At 36.7% G+C, this 19,335-nt stretch overlaps 1 protein-coding gene and 1 long non-coding RNA gene across 2 annotated transcripts in view; one reads left to right on the top strand and one right to left on the bottom strand.

The window, feature by feature from the left end:
- Nucleotides 1–19,335, bottom strand: part of Dip-lambda (Dpr-interacting protein lambda) — a 302,631-nt gene that overhangs the window by 177,076 nt on the left and 106,220 nt on the right. Inside the window, exon 2 of the mRNA XM_076809859.1 lies at nt 16,755–16,815. The gene's annotated coding sequence lies outside the window, so the exon portion shown is untranslated. The remainder of the gene's footprint in view (nt 1–16,754; nt 16,816–19,335) is intronic.
- Nucleotides 8,730–10,850, top strand: LOC143368247 (uncharacterized). The gene is made up of 2 exons (XR_013085187.1): nt 8,730–9,120; nt 9,290–10,850. It is a non-coding gene; the product is annotated as an uncharacterized LOC143368247 (long non-coding RNA).

Below are 19,335 nucleotides of genomic sequence, written 5' to 3'. Positions count from 1 at the left end.
CGCGATACCTTTCTGCAATTTAAACGAAAACGCGTGATACGGGTCGTGGTTGTTTATCGGCGGTTAATGACGCGCCGTTTAGTTTGGATCGCTGAAAACTGGCCTTTACTCACTTTCGGCACGCCAGCAGCTGCCTCTGTACTCACGGTCGTTTACATTCGTTTCTGTTTGCCTTCGCGAGACGAGACTTTTCGTGTCGCCATACTCCTGCGGCCACACAAATCACCATTCAATTACTCGTTGTAGGTATATGTACAGTCATTTCTATGACACAAATGTACTGTTGACAAGCTTTGTTGATGTGAATATCTATTGATATTCCTCGAAAAATTCGATCACATGACGAAAGAGGTGATCACAAACGAAGGTAATATTAAACTGTTTGAGGGGTGTATGTATAATTTTATGAAAGAGAGAATGTAGTTGTGTGCAAACGTTATCGGTTTATTTCATATCTTTGAAAACTGTTACAAAGATAAGCGTGCATTTTTACAGCAGAATTATAGATTTCATTTCGCGGTTCAGAATTGTGGTTAAGGAGGTCAGGAAATTTCTAAACAGGCTTACGTAGCGTTTGCAAAATAAATTTGTCACTTGCGCAGTCAGTGGCGAATTTAAGAAAAAAGGCCCAGGTGGCAAACGTCAAGGGGCCCATTTTTTCGGGAAAATGAAGAGGTAGTTTACTAAAACGTGGTGAATGTACAGAAAAATATAGAAACAAAAGATAAAATCATAATTTATTTTTGAAGACAGGGCCCTTGGGGGGCCTTCTGAGCTGGGCCCATTTTTCGGTAAACTAAAGCGGTAAAGCTGAAAACGGGTTCAGTGTAATAATACAGAAAAAGAATATAGTTTGGATAAAATCATAATTTCTTTTTAAGGATAGGGCCCTCGTGGGGCCTTCCGAGCAGGGGCCCAGGTGGCAACTGCTCATCGGCCGCCCTGTTAAATCCGCCACTGTGCGCAGTTATGGAGAAGTAGTTTTGTATATTATTCGTCTATTATTCAGGAAATAAGATAGTTCCGAATGATGCAGGAGTTGCGAAAATATTAATTGAATATTTACACTTAGTAACGCTTTAATTTCATTTAAAGGCAATATTCAATAGTATACAGGGTGTCCAAAATTGAGGGACATACATGCTATATTTATGTATATTTAATTATGAAAGGAAACATACTGTTCGGATAATACAATGTTTCAATGAGAGAACATTCACATACTTAGGTACTAGAACGTTCAGGTAACATTTCTTATCATACTCTGTCTTGTTACTATAGAATAAAGACAACTTACTACTATTATTATTTTCATGTTCCACAGTAGTATACCTTGACGATAAAAAAATATATAAAAATGTTGAACGAATTGACTAAAAATGCACTAAAAACTAAGAAATAATTATTTTCTTGTACTACAATTTTGATGGTGATATGTGACTTTAAATACAATCATACAAACTCTGTGATGATCCTATAGAATTGTTCAAATCAATTATAAAGAAAAAGGGTAATCACAGAGTTTGTATGATTTTATTTAAAGTCACATATCACCACCAAAATTGTAGTACAAGAAAAGAATTATTTTTTAGCTTTTAGTGCTGTGACGTTCCGGCCCCACCGCATGGGTCACGCCGGTTAGTCTCCGCCGGCGCCGCTAGAGGTCTGCTCTTCTCGCAAGTCCTATCGTCCACTCTCGTTCATATATATACAAATTCCAAGTTTGTTTGTTCCTAGTCCGGTGTGTCTAGGGCAGAGGCCGTCAGCTATATCTCTACTTGATGAGTCTGGCTGATGATGACAGTCCCAAGACGAGAAACACGCACAAAAATAAATAATCTATCTCTTCTTTATTTTTCTTCCTCGATCTTTAATGCCAATCCACCTGCCCCCGCACATTACTCCAAAAAGCGTGACCAGCCCCCGAGGGATATTACGGTTACGCCGGAGGGTGACGGGGTTAAGAATCATATCTCTCACCCTCTTTACGTTCCGGAATCGGAATCAATAATCACCAATCACTACTATATCTCTCGGTTTCGGACGTAGTAAAACAAGTGCATTTTTAGTAAAATCGTTTAACATATTTTTTTATTTTCTAGTCTTTAATGTTTGTGAATTTTTTCTTTTCATTTTTGACTTATTTTATAAAAAAAATTGTATTGTTGTCACATCCACGCACGCCTACAAAGTTTCAAGACAATTTGACTGGTGGAAGTGGGTGGAAATTGAGTTGCCAGATTTGAACCATACACCAAACAGACAAACATACAGAGGATCGAAGCTAAGTGAAATCATTTGAAAATGGAACAATTTGAAAGTTTTAAGTCTCCGGAACGACATTATGAAATACCAATCCTTCCTTTGGGGCCCGAGATTCTTTTCTCAGTGACACGTCTACGGTTATCCGTAGCACTTTTCGAAGGGTGTTAGGCCTAAGGAAGGAATGAGCGGAATGGAGAACGGATTTCATCGGTTTTGCACGGTTTGCTTCTTTTGCGGAAACTAGTAACTCGGGCCCCTGGGAACTTCTAGCGCGCGTGAAACTTTTCGTGGACTCGAAATAATTATCTGCGCTGGCGCGCCGATTATTCCTGAACTATGCGAGGAGTACGGTCGATCAATGGCTTCCTGGAAGACCATTGTCCGGAGAAATATCCGGTGTATATCCATCGAACGCCTCCAGGAATCCACGTGGGTCTCGCAGTTGGACGAACGCCCAAAACGAGGATCGACTTTCCACTGTCGCATTAAACAACTGGCTGTTCTACTTAATTCTCCCTTCCACGACTATCAAAAGTGCATTCCCACTATAAACAAGAAAAATCGCGACACCCGATTCGACGACTGAATCCCTACGCCTGATTGAGACACTATCGAACTGCCCTTCGCCGATTTTTTCCCCTTGAAATATGTTCTTCAGCACGGAAATCCAAGAGACACGTATTTTTGTATTTTTGCCCAATATCAATTTTAAGGGCTTTGAAGTTCGAAAATCAGCATTTGCAAAATGAAGTGTTCTGTCACTGTAAGCGCCAAATATCCAACAAATTACGTGTATTTTAACCCTTCGTGGTCACACGGGGTGTATGACACCCCAGGCAATTTTTTTTTTTGCTCATATTTCTGTAAATTTTCAGACCTTAATATTAAATTTTAAATAATTAGTGAATTTTAACAAAAAAATCGCTTTTTCCCACAACTACTTTTTCAACCACAAATTTCATTATATCAAAATTTACATGTCTAGAAAAATACTATCGGAGCATGATTGTATGAGTATTATAAAAATACGAAAATGGTAAGTAAAAAACTAGAGTGCAGTGAACCCCATGTGACCAATTTGTGATTATAAAAGGATGTGACCACGAAGAGTTAAATTACTGTTATAAACTAAATTCGCATAATATAAAATACGAGAAGGGGAACCGAAACGTTGTACGTCTAAATTGTTTGAAATTTTGTTCTTGAAAAAGTACAAAATGAAAGGGCAAGTACCACACAATTTGCACTCCGTTGAATGACTTCAATTATTGTAAGTATACTCTGAACCTTCTAATGAACATGAACTAAGAGCAACAGATTTTGAAAATACTTGATTCTTTTAATATATTATTCACGAAAGTAAAATAAATAATATGCTTTTAAATTTATGTAATGGAATGATTGTCATATAAAAAGGTATTTCAATACTATACGTACATGATTTCCACACGCGTGTGCGCATGTGTGAGGGATGCATACTACACAGTTATTCACATTCCACCTCAAGATGTCAGGAATTCCATTTCATATCTCCTCTTCGTCCTTTCACTATCGCTAGAGATAAGGCACAAGAAGTGAAATCGCGGCGTGCGTGTGCTATGTTTAATGTAAAAATTTCTCTCTAAAAAATTTAACAGGCTTAGAGGAATTACGCATCCCGAGAGCGGAAGTATTTAATCCTTATGAAACACGATATCAAGCTGGGATTTACCATCCGAGGAATTCGCTACCCCTGCTGCGCGCACTAATACGTAGAAAACTCGTGGATTCTTTTCAGTTTCGTTCCCTTAAATTTTTGCTAAAATACATGGGCGCCGCGAGCGCACCAAATTCCTGATCCCGTAGTGTTAACTCCGTATTCAAACACCACCTTATTTTAAAGGGAGTCTCCGACAAATTACCGAGGTAACGTTTGAAAAATGTGCACGCGCGCTTACGTAATTCCCTACAGCCCGGTAGGGAAATTAACCTTAAACCGTACGCAATATACGTAACGAGATATAAGACGAATAACATATTTCTGAATTTTTTTTCAAATCATTCTGAGAATTGCTCGCAGCTAGGGGCGCTAAGAACGGCTCCCTGTGCACCCCTGCTCTACATCAAAGTGTAAAAACTCTAGTTTCCGAGATAAAAAAAGAACAGATATTTGTGCACCCCGAAAATCGACATTTATAAAAAAAAAATCTCCTAGTCGCTATTTTAATAATTTTTGTTGAATTCTTTTTTCCTTGGTTCAGGTCGAAATTGCAGGTTCTAGCAGAAACATATTCCAAGCAAACCGTTGCAGCTTTATTTTTAAGCTCAATATCAATGCAAAACCAAAGACACTTTTTCTAAAACACTGTTTAATCAACCTCATGTGACGCCATTTCTAAAATAGATATATATAAAATAAAAATATTTTTTTACTCTACGTGATAGTAGTAAACATTGTATAAAAGGAAAAGTCTGCGCTTGCTTTCGTCTCCTTGTAATTAATTCGCAAAGAATACTTGATTCTCGAGCGATCTGACTGCCCTTAGTCACCTGAAGGGACGAAGAGCCAAGAGGCAACGGTGTGTATGCTTCTTGAAATTCGAGAATGCAAGAGTATGAGGTAACAGTGGCTCGATAGAGCTCAAGTATGTAGTTATCGAGGGCTAGTACGCTCTCGAGTTTCGTCTTGCTCCAAATGTTTATTCGCGACGTACTTGTACAGAACGACAGAACGAGGTAACGCGGCTTCCGGGTGATTTTGCCCTTGCAAACTGTCCGAACGAACCAGCCAACTCTCTGCGGATGTTTATGGTGAGCGCATGTAACGTGCGCGCTGTGCAACGGAGTTGTACGGTTTCGGTCGCCCCGCGTTTAACACCCTGGCTAGACGCAGGAACACAATGCCGAGAAATGCCGGCGTAAAACTGTATCATGAGCTACCATAGAGGACCATAGTTCCCAAGGACTCGCTGTTCCGTATTCTCTGAATTTGACTCTCTGTTTCAACGTACAGCCAACTACGCCGCCTGCGATATTTACAGCGCCGAGACACTAGCAGCTACTCCGCCTTTGTACGTGGTACATTTTATGAAATAAATAGTTAAAAGTGACTTCTGGCTTGACACGATGCGGCCTCGATTAACCGAATTAATCGGAGGCACGAGCATACGGCCTATTGTTAGAGAATTTTCGGATAACAGAACATTTACTGTTTGATATTCGGCTTCATGTATTTTGGAACAATGAATATGAATTGTAGCAGTGGGTAAGGAGCTGCGAAATTAAATACGAATTAATTAAAGATTTGTGAATGTAATCATGCAAAATTTTTAGCGAATTTATAATTTTGTAAAATGTTCTTTTTGAGCCTCGTGTTATTTCAATCCTTTTTTAAAAAGCTTCAAGTGCTTCAAAATGCAGAGGTATGTATACCTAGTCATTACTTTCGTATTCCACTCTACTACTCGCATACGTTCGGTTAAAATGTTAACAAACTTTTTATAAAAATTTTAAAAGTTGCAACCATTTGCAATGGGTGTAATTGATATCATGTTTTTTTTAACATTTTATCCGTATGTTTGGCCTTAATAGAATATATAGCTATGTAATTAACTTTGTAACTAACTTAAATTGCACCTTTCAAAGATTTTTTTTTAGAATCCTGAATAAAAACTATGGGAAACGTAAAAGTTTTTGATAAGCTCTTAACTTTCGTTATTTTGGCAAAATTTGAGCACCGATCACATGAAAATAATAGCAAATATTAAAAGACGGGGTTTACCAGAATATAATACAGTAACTAGTAAGTATGTTAATAAAATATGAATTGTAATTGGCCAGTAGCCCCACTTTTCGAAAACATGGGTCTAAATACTCGGGCCTAGCACGGGCCTCCGAGGGTTAATATCACTTATATTAATACAACTTAAAGGCCGTAAAATTGCGGTTAAATAGAGCCGAATTTCATTACAATATCTAGACCAGAACCAAAGTTATAGATTTTTTATCGCCGTAGGGTCGTTTTGTGCCACTGTGCGCCGCATCAATTGCACAGGGGAAGAACAAGTGTTTATGGTCAGACACACTTCGTAAACCAATATGACTGGAACTATATTTCCTTGTAATTTTGTATATGTACATTATTTTAAAAATTGTTTCCAGTAAAGTTATTTAAATTCATAAGACTTTTAATAATGCAATACCTACAATTTTGTATAATTTCTTTATACGTAGATAAGAAGGTATACGTTTCTAATATTTGTGACGCAATAAACTGAGATAACAATTGTACTGTATCGATGGCAATTGAATTAATAATTTAGAGTACTGAAACTTGTTACAGATATATAGACTTATTATAATATGTATAAGATATACAATATAAAAGTAATTATCTGAGGAGCAAAATGTAACAGAACTTTAGTTTCATCTCCACAGATACGGTAATATTTGTCCGCGATCAGGATAATGAGATTTTAATCCTCCTGCAATGAGATGGAATTCTGCTGATAACAAGAAATTCAATTATGATAATTACATTAATGATAACAAGAAATTCAATTATGGTAGCAACCTCGTTCGTTAATTCAAAATGAATTCTATTGCGACATGACCTCGTGATCAAGTACTACACTGTTAAGAATTGAAAGTGTTACAGAAATAACAGCTAAAATTATCTGAAATTGGTTTTTAGGCATTTATGTGGGTAACGTTTCGAAGTAAAAAACCAAGTTGATATCTAATCGGGCCTAAAAGATTTTGAGGAATCCGTGAAAATACATTTCACCCCTTTCCACCTCCTTAGGGGTTGATTAGGGCAAAATTCTGAAATTGATTTTTATGGATTTGTGTGGATAACCTTTGTAAGAACCAAGTTGATATCTAATCGGACCTAAGAGATATTAAGGAAACCGAAAAAATACATTTTACCCCTTTTCACCCCTTTGGGGACGGAATTTCCAAAGATCCTTTCTTAGTGGGCGCCTACGTCATGAAAAAAAATGTACCTTCCAAATTCCGCGTTCTTACACTGCATTCCACTTTAGAGCGGACTCGTTCCGCGCAGGGATATACTGTTGATTGGTAGGAAACCGGCAAGCAAAGTGCTACGACCAATCCCAGAAGTGCTACGACCAATCGCATGTGTCAGATCCGTGGGAGCTGCGCAGATCGGTCGCAAATTGGTAGGGGCGTAAGTCCGCTCTTATATGGAATGGAGTGTAGATTAAACGGTTTGAGCTGGGCGTTGATGAGTCAGTCAGTCAGGACTTCTTTTATATATATGTACTAGTGTCCCCCGTGTCGGCTTCGCCCGAGATATTAGCTTCATGTTTATTCGAATTAACATCTTTTAAGGAAATTAAGTATTTTGAAAACAAGGTTAATTTCTTCATAATATTTCGGAAAAGGTAACTCTCTCCTTTGGGAGATTTACTTTCCCTCCAGCGCAGCATATACCAGTCGCTTCTTCGTTCCATGTTAATAACGCGTTTTTGAGACATGCTACATAGCCTATGTCCGTCCTAGGGTATCCAGGAGTAAGGTCTTAAAATTTGAGGAAGATCGGTTCGATAGGTCTTGAGTTTTGCGCGAACATAAAAATCGACTCTCTCCTTATATAATAGTATAGATAGGCAAACGATGTGACCCTCAAGCATCCCCACCACTGTGCGGGAAACCGTCACGCGCATCTCTTGCGCGCAGAACGGTGGACGCCATGTAAGATAAGGTCTATCTGCCTCGCTTCACTATTTCGCTTATTACTCAGTCCCATTTAGTAATATCGGGATGATATATAGCTCAAAACCTTCCCTGAAAATTGTACTATACATTAAAGAATACCGCATCGAAATTGATCTATTAGTTCCTGAGTTTTGAGGAAACAGAAAAACATACGTTTTCATTTATATATGTAGAGAAGAAGATGAAGAAGAAGAGATGTATCTAATGTCTTCCAACGATTGCCTACATTTTTTCAGATTTGGATCGAACATAACTACTCTGCTGAGATTTCTGAACGGAGCTGTATATTTTATACGTGAACTTGATCACTGACCTACTATGCTCTCGTGCACGGTAGATGTTCCTAACGTTAATACTTCAACGTTTTAATTTTTGTTACAACGTATTTTCACACAGTGAAGGTGGATATATTTCGGAGTGATTATGGAACGTGCCCCGAATAGATGTACTTGCTTACAATTCTGTGGTCCTTCGAATTTAAGAGCAGGAAAATTTAAAGGAACGGAAGATTTATCTAGCCACTCCCTGCTACAACTTTGACCCATGATGAATTGTATCAGAGTTCGGTCTCCGTCCATTTTGTCAGATCGTTGATACACGACACGAATACAAAGTTTAATGATCGATTCGCGGGCCATTTACGAGGAATAAACTGTTGACACAACAGGATATCGCGTTACGTTACAACATTCTCGTTACGAGCGAAGATAAAAGCCAGTCTTGATACTGATAATACCAGCAACGCTAGTCCGTTAAACGCTGTTAACTCGTTTGCATTATCAAGCTTGTTATACTCGTTTCAGGCGGTTTTATTGAAATTTTCATTCCGTTACTAAACACGTTGTAATTACTGAGCAACGTAGACGCGGGGTCTTTGACACAGGGAGCGTAGAATCATTCTGATGTTTTTGTTAGTTTAATGAAAGCTCGTTGCAAGCCGATCGGATACAAACAGATGTGCGAAACTTCACTTATATCAACCGTTCTACCAAGTATTGTTTAGTAATAGGACAGCTTTAAAATTATTGCCAAACATTGGATTCAATAATACGGAAGAAAATATTTAAAATATGAAAGTGAAGTCTTTTCAGATGCTCAACAATCGGAAATTAGACTAAAGTTGTACATATGTAGGTATGTTGAATACTATTATTATTATATAAAGAGAGATAATCTTCCTAAAATTTTAACACGTTATTTCTGCATACTTTAAGATGGACATTGGTTATGTAGCATGTCTCAGAAACGCGTTATTAACATGTAATTTATGCGTAAACATTTCATGTGTACGGCTGTTTTGCAGACCGCGTGACCCGTGTATACGACAGTCTACTTCGCGCGCGCATGCGCATATTCGTCCCGCGCGATACCTCGCCCGCAGCAGTACCATGATATCACCACCAGATGGCAAGGCTTCTCGCGCGCTTTCTCGCTGGAGAAGTGGATTATCGCGGACATATATATTAAAATGATCGTATGGTTACAAATTGCTGTTGCAGTTTTATGTGTACCCCGTGTGGGTGTTACTATGCCCCGAGTGCGATTAAATTTTTCAAGAACATCCACTCCTGCTTGACGTATGCAATACTAGCTTTTGCTACTCAGCTTCACCCGAAATTTTTGGATTCTGATTTTGTAAAAGAATTGTTTTTTATTTATTTATCTTTTTTGTGAAAATGGAAATGTTCATCTGGATTTACGTAGGTATAATGAGCTGGGACAAATTTTCGTGACCCCCTGAGTTTACCGTTCGAATGTTTTTAGGCGACAAACAAACAGCAGCACACTAACACTTTTCTGCTTTATATATTAAGATACACTGGTAAATCCAGAACTTATAAGAGTGAATGTTATCGGAAGGTTTGCATTGAATTATGATCCAGGAATTAACTAGGTATGTTAACTTAGGAGAAGTTCAAATAGGAGCGATGGATAATATTTGCCATCATGCTCCGGCAGGTAATGCGCAACAACAATTCATCCTAAAGTCAGAAAATCATTATACCAAGAATGATCTTCTCCGAAATATTACAAAGAAATCAAGCTTTGTCCCATATAATTTAATTTCCTTAAAAGATATTAATTCTAATAAACATGAATTAGTCACGCTAATATCTCGGGCAAAGCCCACACGGGGGACGCTAGTACTTTATATAAATATGTACATACATCGCTTTCCAAGGCTAAGAATTGAGAAATGTGAGCTGGTTCAATAAAAAATGTACCATCAAGAATTATCTTACACTTGGCTTAGGAGTTTTGCATTGTATATCGTCTTACTGGATAGCTGAATCCTCATATTTCACGACCCCGTGCAATTTATGAGCTGGTTCGAAACTAAATCCAGAGGTGCATCGGAATACTTTACGATAGGTGAGCGTTTTATAACAAAGTATGTATAGAAACGGAAGTATATGTATGTTTCCGCAATTTCCACAATTTTATGTACCTATATCCATATTTCTTGTACACCAGTGTGCTTGAAAATGTTTATCTACATTAGAATGTCCAGAGTATAGTAATTACGGTAAGTTTGTAAAAAATGTTTTGAAGAATAATAATGACGAGCAAGCTGCATAAGGGTGCAGTAACATACATTTCTTTATTCGTTGCAAAAGGGGAGAGATAATATTGTTGAGCTACCAGAGTTCATTAAATTAGATACGTACATCATGGAAGTATTTCATGTCAAAGGCAGAGAAATGTATTCCTGTTTTTAATAACTCTTACTGTTAAATTATAATTTGTACCCTTCTGTAGAAAATACATTCCTGTCGCTTCGAATGCTTCAAAGGTATTGTACCTAATGTAATTAAAAAATAATAATTTGTTTTGTTTTACGAAATAAATTTATTTCCCAGCGAGGCAGTATCCAGCTACTTTTTATCCTTTTCATTCTAAAATGAATTATTACTGCTTTCTATTTGTTCTTTTCAAAACAAGCTACTTTAAGTTCTTACAATGTTTAACATAGCTACGCCTATTTGATGTCTGCTGTACAAAACCTGAGATTTAAATAAAATATGATATGATAATTGCTTACATATTCAATGAAGCCATTTAAAATTTCCTGAGAGGTCTTTATATATTTTCCAAAACTTATTGCTACAACCCAGTAGGGCGAGGTTACAGAAGTGGATTCTATGAAAGGTAATTTCGCAAAAAGGAATACATTTTTGGCTGAAGGCTAAATATATTCCGATTTCTACAGATGCAAGTAAACCCAGCATCAATAAATTCATCTTAGTGATCGACGCTGTAATTTCAAGAACGGAAATAGCAGAAGTTGCAATACTTCCTGGCTAGGAACCCACAGATGCCTGCAAAACGATAAACTGTCAAGCATTTCAACGTTCGATTTTCGCATTATCCTGTTGCTGAACCAGCAGTTCACTTAAAAATATCCTGTAACTTTAACCAAGTCAGAAGCAATTTATCTGAATGCCTTATGATGTAAGGACTATCCAATTTGTATAGGTACTTACTAACCTGGATATACTCTCATTGAATTACTTCTCTTGAAAATGAAACGTTTTTATTTATAGCAACCTAGGTATTGAAGCATTAAAAAATGTGTGACTTTATTTTTATAATGATGATCGGAGAATTTAAGGAGCAAAAAGTACAATAATTAATATTACAGAAGGAAAACAGCCAAATTTTTCGTGAAAATCGAACAGTTTTTCTAAAAATGCTGCCATTCTGCAAATTTTTATTTTTAGAAGGCCTCTGTGGTTTCAACCATAGAGACAACCATAATAAATAAAATAAACCTCAGTTTTTCCATTTCAGATGACTAGACCAGCTCCCACACTAACGCCTATCAGAGAAGAATTTGTTTGCAGAACCTTACGCCACCGACTATATCTATGTACATATGCGATGAAAAAACTCAAAAAAATTCTGAGTGTTACTTCAAATATACCTTAATATGCAGGCAAAATGCGAGATAGTATAAGCTTATAGTTTTTGTTAAATAAATTCCCGAAGATGGCGTTGAAAAACGGGAAGTTACGCTAGAGTAACCCCTTAAGGGGACAAGTGAATAACTGGGCACCCCGTATATTATAATGGAAATCACATAAAAAAATCTGAAATTTACATCGACTACTAATATTGACAGAGATCGAAATGACGAAGGGGATTTTGCCTCTTACAGAGTGAATTAAACGATTCAAGATCGAATAGGGCTTACTGAATTATTGTTTGGCAAATCCGTAAAGCATATAGATTATCCATTAAATGGTTTCGCGGGTCCCTTCTACTGGCAAAGCCTTTCAGACTGTGCCAATAATGCCAGAATGATTGGCTCGCTGTTTGCTTTCATGGAGAACCAAGCATTTGTTGGTAACAATGCGCAACGTACTATCGGCCGGGTACAACTAGCCCGACTACTACGGCTCACCACGTGCTTTCGAACTTCGGCCTTAATTGTTACGTCAGTTTCTGCAACCAACGGCGTTGCACTTAAACTGAAAAGCTTCGAACACGTATCATACTCCAGAGACGAAGGCGTCGGCAACCTACACGTATTGGATGCTTCCCACAGGTTCGATTGCGGTCGCTTCTCCTCCCTGTTACGGGATGATTCTCGGTTTCAGGTGAAGGTGAAGTATCCCTCTCCTGAGCCTGACAGTTCTAACAATGTGTTGGTACTTGTTGTTAGAAGAATATCGCCGTGGAGTATGCAATTATTTCAAATCATACCCACACGCTCTGTAGAGAATTGATTTATTGCAATTCTTCAATACCACCGCACAACCCCTCAACATCCACGAATTTCATTATAAAATAAGGACCATTGTTATGACATCGATTACCGTTTGGCGATAGTCCTCCAGAATTTCAAAAACTACTTGTATCGAAAATTATGACGCTGTTATGTACTCTGCACTGGAAAATGGATTTATGGAAATGCTATTTAGAAATGTTACGTGAATATGCTAAATGAGTTAAGGGGAATCCTGGTTTATGAGCTAAAAACGTAGCAAAATGTAGGAATTTTTTTTAAGAACCTAGCATTTCGATTCACCTGAAATTTGGACCATGCTTTTATGCATCCTTGAGGAAGTTGCAGTTTTTTTGTAATTCGTTTTTAATAATAAACATAGGGGTTATGCGTCACGCAGCGCAAAACTCCTTGTCCGCTGGTGTGAATGATATTTACCTTCCAGGTAATCTGAAACAGAAAAATGAAACAGCGGTTTACTTTGTACATATGTAGCTTGAATTTGCTGAACCAATTTTCTTTTACTTGGCGCAAAATTTGGTAGCAAAAATTAAAGGTTCAGTCCTTTCAGTTTTGAAACTCTCCACACTGCTTAATAATTTTTTTTGTTTTTTGCTGGTTCATCAATTTCAAGCTATATATGTATAAAATAAAACGCCGTTTCATTTTTCTGTTTCAGATTACCTGGTAGATCATGCATAAAAACTATATTTATGGTTAAAAATTAATAAAAAAAAACCTACACCTCCTTCAAAGTTGCATCAAAACATGGTCCAAATTTTAGACGAATCGAATAGTTGATTTCTTAAAAAAAAAATCCCAAATTTTGCTATGTTTTTTACCCCCAAAAAATAGGATTGCCCCATTAAACACATTATTTTTTAATGGACAAAGGATGACCTTTCCTTGGTAATAGAATGCGTAATTTTGACTGGGTATGAATTTAAAATTTGAATGTTGAAGTGGAAATTGTGGTAAGTACATAAATTGTTTTGGGCAGAATGATTGCGAAGCCTTTATCAAATTGATACCTGACGATTAACAGAAAGCTAGCAGAAAGTTGGTCGTCCAAAAATGTTAACTCAAACAACTGGGCGTTATTGAATTTAGCGCTATCGATCAGCAGGAGATTATTATAATATTGTAGTTGCGAAGGACAAATAGCAGGGAATGCATAAACGCGAAATGAATCAATCCTATCCGACAATGAATACTGAAAGCTTTTACCACAGACGCAGTGAATAGATCGCTTAGCGATTTTCTCGCAGCTTATGCAAGATATATTTACTATCGACACTTACAAATGTATGTGGCAAAATGTTTTTTCCAAATTTCACTAAAGAGCAGCCCATTTTATAACAATAGGGCGCCGAATTTTTTAGAATAAGTTTCATGGACATATGAGAGCTTACGCTGATGTATCGAAGAATTGCAATAAATAATATATTTACTGTTTCGTTGATCATTCAAGATCGCGAAAAATGTTTGAAGTACTTGCATATGTTCTAGAAACAGTAGTCAAGATATTGTAGAGAAAAAGGAGTATTAAAAAAGTTATTTCTGTTTAACTAAATATCTTGCATTTAAAATTAACAGACTACGTAATTTCCAACAAAAGTATGCTTTGCTGATGATGAAAACTGTTTTTGCAATTTATATTTCTGTATAAGGGTGACCGGTATAGTGGTACCCGACAAATTTGTGTCTTTTACCTCAATTTTATATCTGAAAGGTTAAAGAAAATGTTCTAATTAAATTAATTATAATTTCATCGTGATCGTTCATTTTTCAGAAAATGTTTATTGCATTAAGTGCTGTCACTATTATCAAATTATTCTTATTAAAGAATACACCTTACTTCTATATACCTTCAGCAATTAATGTATTTAAATTTCATTAGATAAAATATCTGACAAATTTCTCTTACCCTAAAATCGAAGGACATTTGTCTAATTACTTAAACAATACACAATAGTGAAAATCATGTTCTTATATGACAACGAAGTACTTGTTATTTAACATTATTTTATCCAATAAAATAGCGGTAATTTATAAGCAAACAATGCCTATTGGTGAAGTTTGAAAAACACTGTGCTACTTTAAGGATTCCACGTACGTTTGGAAATGCACAAATTCTTATAAAGGGGCGTGAAATTTTATTTCCCAGTTGCTAAGTGTCGCTATCTGGACATATCGATATATCGAGTGTCATTAATCTGAATCCACAGAAATTCTGCGCTCCGGGATTTTTATGTAACCAGTATCTATGGACTGGCACGGGTATTACCGCGGATTTTGTCAATGGTGCAACCTTCCACTATAAATCTCTGTACCATCCACTCGTGCCAGAAAGAATCTAGGATATATTCAAACGAAGTTCGCTGGAAGAGAGTGGCTGAACGTATTCATGCATACGCATACGTATATGTATACACGCGGCAGGCACACCCCGGTGCGGACCCGAGAGGTGACCAAGTGCAGCAAGAATTCCACTGAAAATGAATTTAACGAACTGAATTAAAATTAAGTGGTCGTGTAAAAGGATAAGCGAGCGAAGATTTTGGAGAAATGAAACGGAAGTGCAAATAACCTACACGCAGAAAGTTTAGAATAGAACGTGTCGCAAGTTAATTTAGCAGAAATTCCTACGTGCAAAAACATGTCGGTTAATCGAATCGATAGTTTTGAAAAAGGGAACGACTCGGATTTTTGGTGATATTCACTTTTTCGCATTTCCCGCTTCTTCGGGCCTTGGCTCATCGTTTCCTTTGGAAATTTGACAAATCTTCGTGCTCCAAAGCTTTATGAATAAATCTTTAATTTCTTTAATTTTTTTAGTTTTTTTTTTAAACTCTAAGAAGTTGGCCTACAGCACAATATGAAGAAAGTCTAGACTAGTTCGTCTGATCCTGATTTTGTTTTATTTTATCTAGTTTCTTATCTTTTTTTTTTACTTAACAAGGGAGGACAGGGTGTGGTAGAAATCGATTTTGATGAGCCTTGGCACGATGGATCTATGTCGGAAATAAGTAAATAGGTGTCCACGCGTTTAAGCCAATAGAGATACATATTTACATGTAAATTATTAAACATTTCATCGGGGTCGTGGAGTTTTAGTGGTTAAAAATCCCACACTACCCTGGCGACCCGGGGGGATTCCCCTCTGAAGGAGTCTGAGTGTCTTTTGAAGATTTCCCCACGTTAAAATAATAATAATAATAATAATTTATAAATATAATTATCATTTCAAATTTTTTTAACGCGGGGGAAACTTCAAAAAACACCCCGGCGCCTACAGTGGGGAATCCCCGGGGGCGGGGCTGGGTTGTGTGCGATTTTTTCTACGAAAGATTTTGGTTGTGAGAGATTTTAAATATCTCTATTATTAAGGCCTATTGGCTTAAATGCTTGTGCACCTATGTACTTATTTTCGACATAGATCCATCGCGCCAAGGCTCACTAAAATCGATGCCTACCACACCCTGTCCTCCCCTTGTAAGTATGAGTTTGAGTTCGTTCGTATCGAGTCCCTTCGCATTGATTTTCCAGTTCAACGTAAAATAAAATCTTTTATACAATCATCCCTACATATGGTCTTAGATAATTCCTCGAATTCTCTGTTCGATATCGTTTATTCCGAGAAGGGGATCAGTCCAAGCACCAAACAATAAAATAAGCACATTAATAATTTTTAAAATTAATGAAATTTCACAAAATACCTACCAACTCGAAGAATAATGCAGCCTGTTTGATTATACATATTATTTTAACATTAACTGTATGGACATTAAACTTCTATTTCATTTCCTGAAGAGTTAGTTTCTGAAGACTTATCCCGTTCAGAATTATCGATTCAATTTGAATTGTCATGAATATAATCCTGAAAATTGGTGCAAGGAAGAATTTGTTTTAATATGAGATCTTCAAATTATACAATAGTGATTTACATGTTACTGACCGCCTTAAAAGACCAGGGGGATGTTGACTATAACCAGTTTTAGAGGACTTACAGAAACGATTGAAAAATTTATCGACTTACCTTACGGCACCACGAAGAACAGCTCTTTTCACTGATTTATGTCGACTGCTTCATCGCGTCCCTGTAAGAAAGGGGTAGGTACTGTCAGTAATTTAAAAAGTATGGTGGACTTTGAAAACTAAAATTATTTATGCGTGTACTATTCAAGTAGTCTAAATAGCGTTATGCTTTTAACAATGTATTAAATCTTTTATCGTTGCATTCACTACCAACAAAAAATTCTGAAAAGATGTCACTTTTTTAAAATTCCGTGTACTAAAATTATTTAAAGCTAGTAATGTGGGGAAAGTAGTGGCATCAGTAATGAATAGAAAATATAATATTTTCATAAGTTTATTTTATTTAGGTATTGCGTAATAATAATAATAATAATAATAATAATAATAATAATAATAATAACAATAATAATAATAATAATAATATTTATTTACGGGTACTACCTTTTGGTACAAACATGAGTAATATAATTTGGAATTAATTATTGATAACTTATATACTAAGCAGGTAAAAGCTCGTCTACTAAGTTAGCTATTGCGCTCTTGAACGTATATAGGGATCCGGAAAAAAAGGCAACCAGAGGTTCAACTTTGTTAGCAGACTTGCATGGTCTATTGATAATGATACCATTACTGAAGGTAGTTTTGTAAGAATTTAGGTGGAAGATGGTGATTCATATTGGCTTGATTTTTTGGTTGCATCGCCCTTTCCTAATTCGCTGATCAAATTTATTCCAGGAATGCGGAATGGTAGAAAAACAATTAGGGCGGTCGAGGCATTAAACGTAGGCACGCGTCTCCTTCCTTTACACTTGGAAAAGTTTTGCATAGTTTTGCAGTATAGAGTTCTCGCCTACGAATTGTATTCGAAAAGGAACGCTTCAATCTTGCAAAGTGAATAAGTTCCCCTTTCGTTTTTTTTATTTTTAATTTTATCAGTTTTACGAAGATCGCCGACTCTGTTAGCGATGGAACATCTGATCGATTTTCGCTTAAGCAAAGCTTTCAAACTTCTCTTCGATAGCGTAGTATCTTTCCCAAATATTTATCATCAGGTTTGAAAAAAAATTATCTCGTGGCAATTGAAGGTATTAATATTCGATTATCACGAAGGGGTATCTTAATTTAACATCACACAATTGTCTCTAGCTTCGGTATTTATCCATAGATTTCCTTCAGCAGCACCTTGTTTTCTTCGTAAAAGTGCGGACTCCAAGTGAGAAATGAGAAACTCGGCCTATTTTTGCGATTTCGATTTTTCCCAGATGATTAAATGAATTGTCGATCTCAACTCTTCGGTCGAGAAAAATGACTTTTTTCCACATATTTCCATCGATTTGGGGGAATACAATATACGTGAAATGTTTGGTTGTAATGGAACCAGGGGGCTACCACTCTCACTTGCGATTTTGGAACAGTGTTTCAACTGCCACCTAGGCAGTTCCAATTTTTTCGAACTAAAATTCAATATGGCCGTGGTCACGTGTTCATGATTCATCTGTACTAAAGGCTGGAACAGACACATCAAAAATAAGTTTTATAAAATCAGTTTGACAGTAACAGGTATGTATATAGTTGAATATATATTTTTGATGTAGTATATGTAGAATATCTTTTTAAATTATAACGTTTTTTATAGAGCTATGTCACGACCAGGGCTTGAAACCGTTATTATAAAGATTTCGGTTCTTGAAAGAGTTATTCAGAACCTTTATTCGGAATAACCGTTATAAAGAACCTAAATATCAGACTATATAGGTATAAGTTACGGTTCCTATATAGCTCTATAACTTTTATTTTTTTCTTTCAGTCAGAACCTTTCTATAACAGTTTGAAACAGTTATTTTCGAAACCTATTCAAGCCCTGGTCACGACATATGTCACGACATATACTATATTAAAAATATATATTCAACTATATACATACCTGTCACTGTCAAACTGATTTCATAAAACTTATTTTTCGATAGGATTATTGATAGAATTGATGTGTCTGTTCCAGCCTTTAGTACAGATGAATCATGAGCACGTGACCACGGCCATATTGAATTTTAGTTCGGAAAAATTGGAACTGCCTAGGTGGCAGTTGAAACACTGTCCCAAAATCGCAAGTGAGAGTGGTAGCCCCCTGGTTCCATTACAACCAAACATTTCACGTATATTGTATTCCCCCAAATTCTTCATCCCCTTTTCAAATGACCTAATAGCCTGATACTATAAACAGAACCATCTCGTGTTAATATTTGCACCTCATGCTAATTAATTTCGACAACCGAACGATAGGCAAAGTAACTAAACAAAGATATAAATCTCTGCAGCAACTTATACAGTATGAAAACACGTTGCAACGTTGATGTAAACGTAAGGGCAACCTCAACAAACCAATTGTAAAACGATTTGTCCTGGAGAGACTTTTAATACGGATCGATACAGAGACGTTTCTATAAGAACTCGTCGAACGTTCCCTTGCCAGTGGAAACGTATTATCTCGTCCCCTGCTTTCCGTCCTTTCTTTCTCCTACTCTTCCGTCCTGGTGGTCCACTTACTTAGCACGAGAGGCCAATCTACCGAATGACTAGCCTCT

Source organism: Andrena cerasifolii, chromosome 4, assembly GCF_050908995.1.
Source record: "Andrena cerasifolii isolate SP2316 chromosome 4, iyAndCera1_principal, whole genome shotgun sequence".
Taxonomy (NCBI): domain Eukaryota; kingdom Metazoa; phylum Arthropoda; class Insecta; order Hymenoptera; family Andrenidae; genus Andrena; species Andrena cerasifolii.
This window is presented reverse-complemented; position numbering and strand designations above follow the sequence as displayed.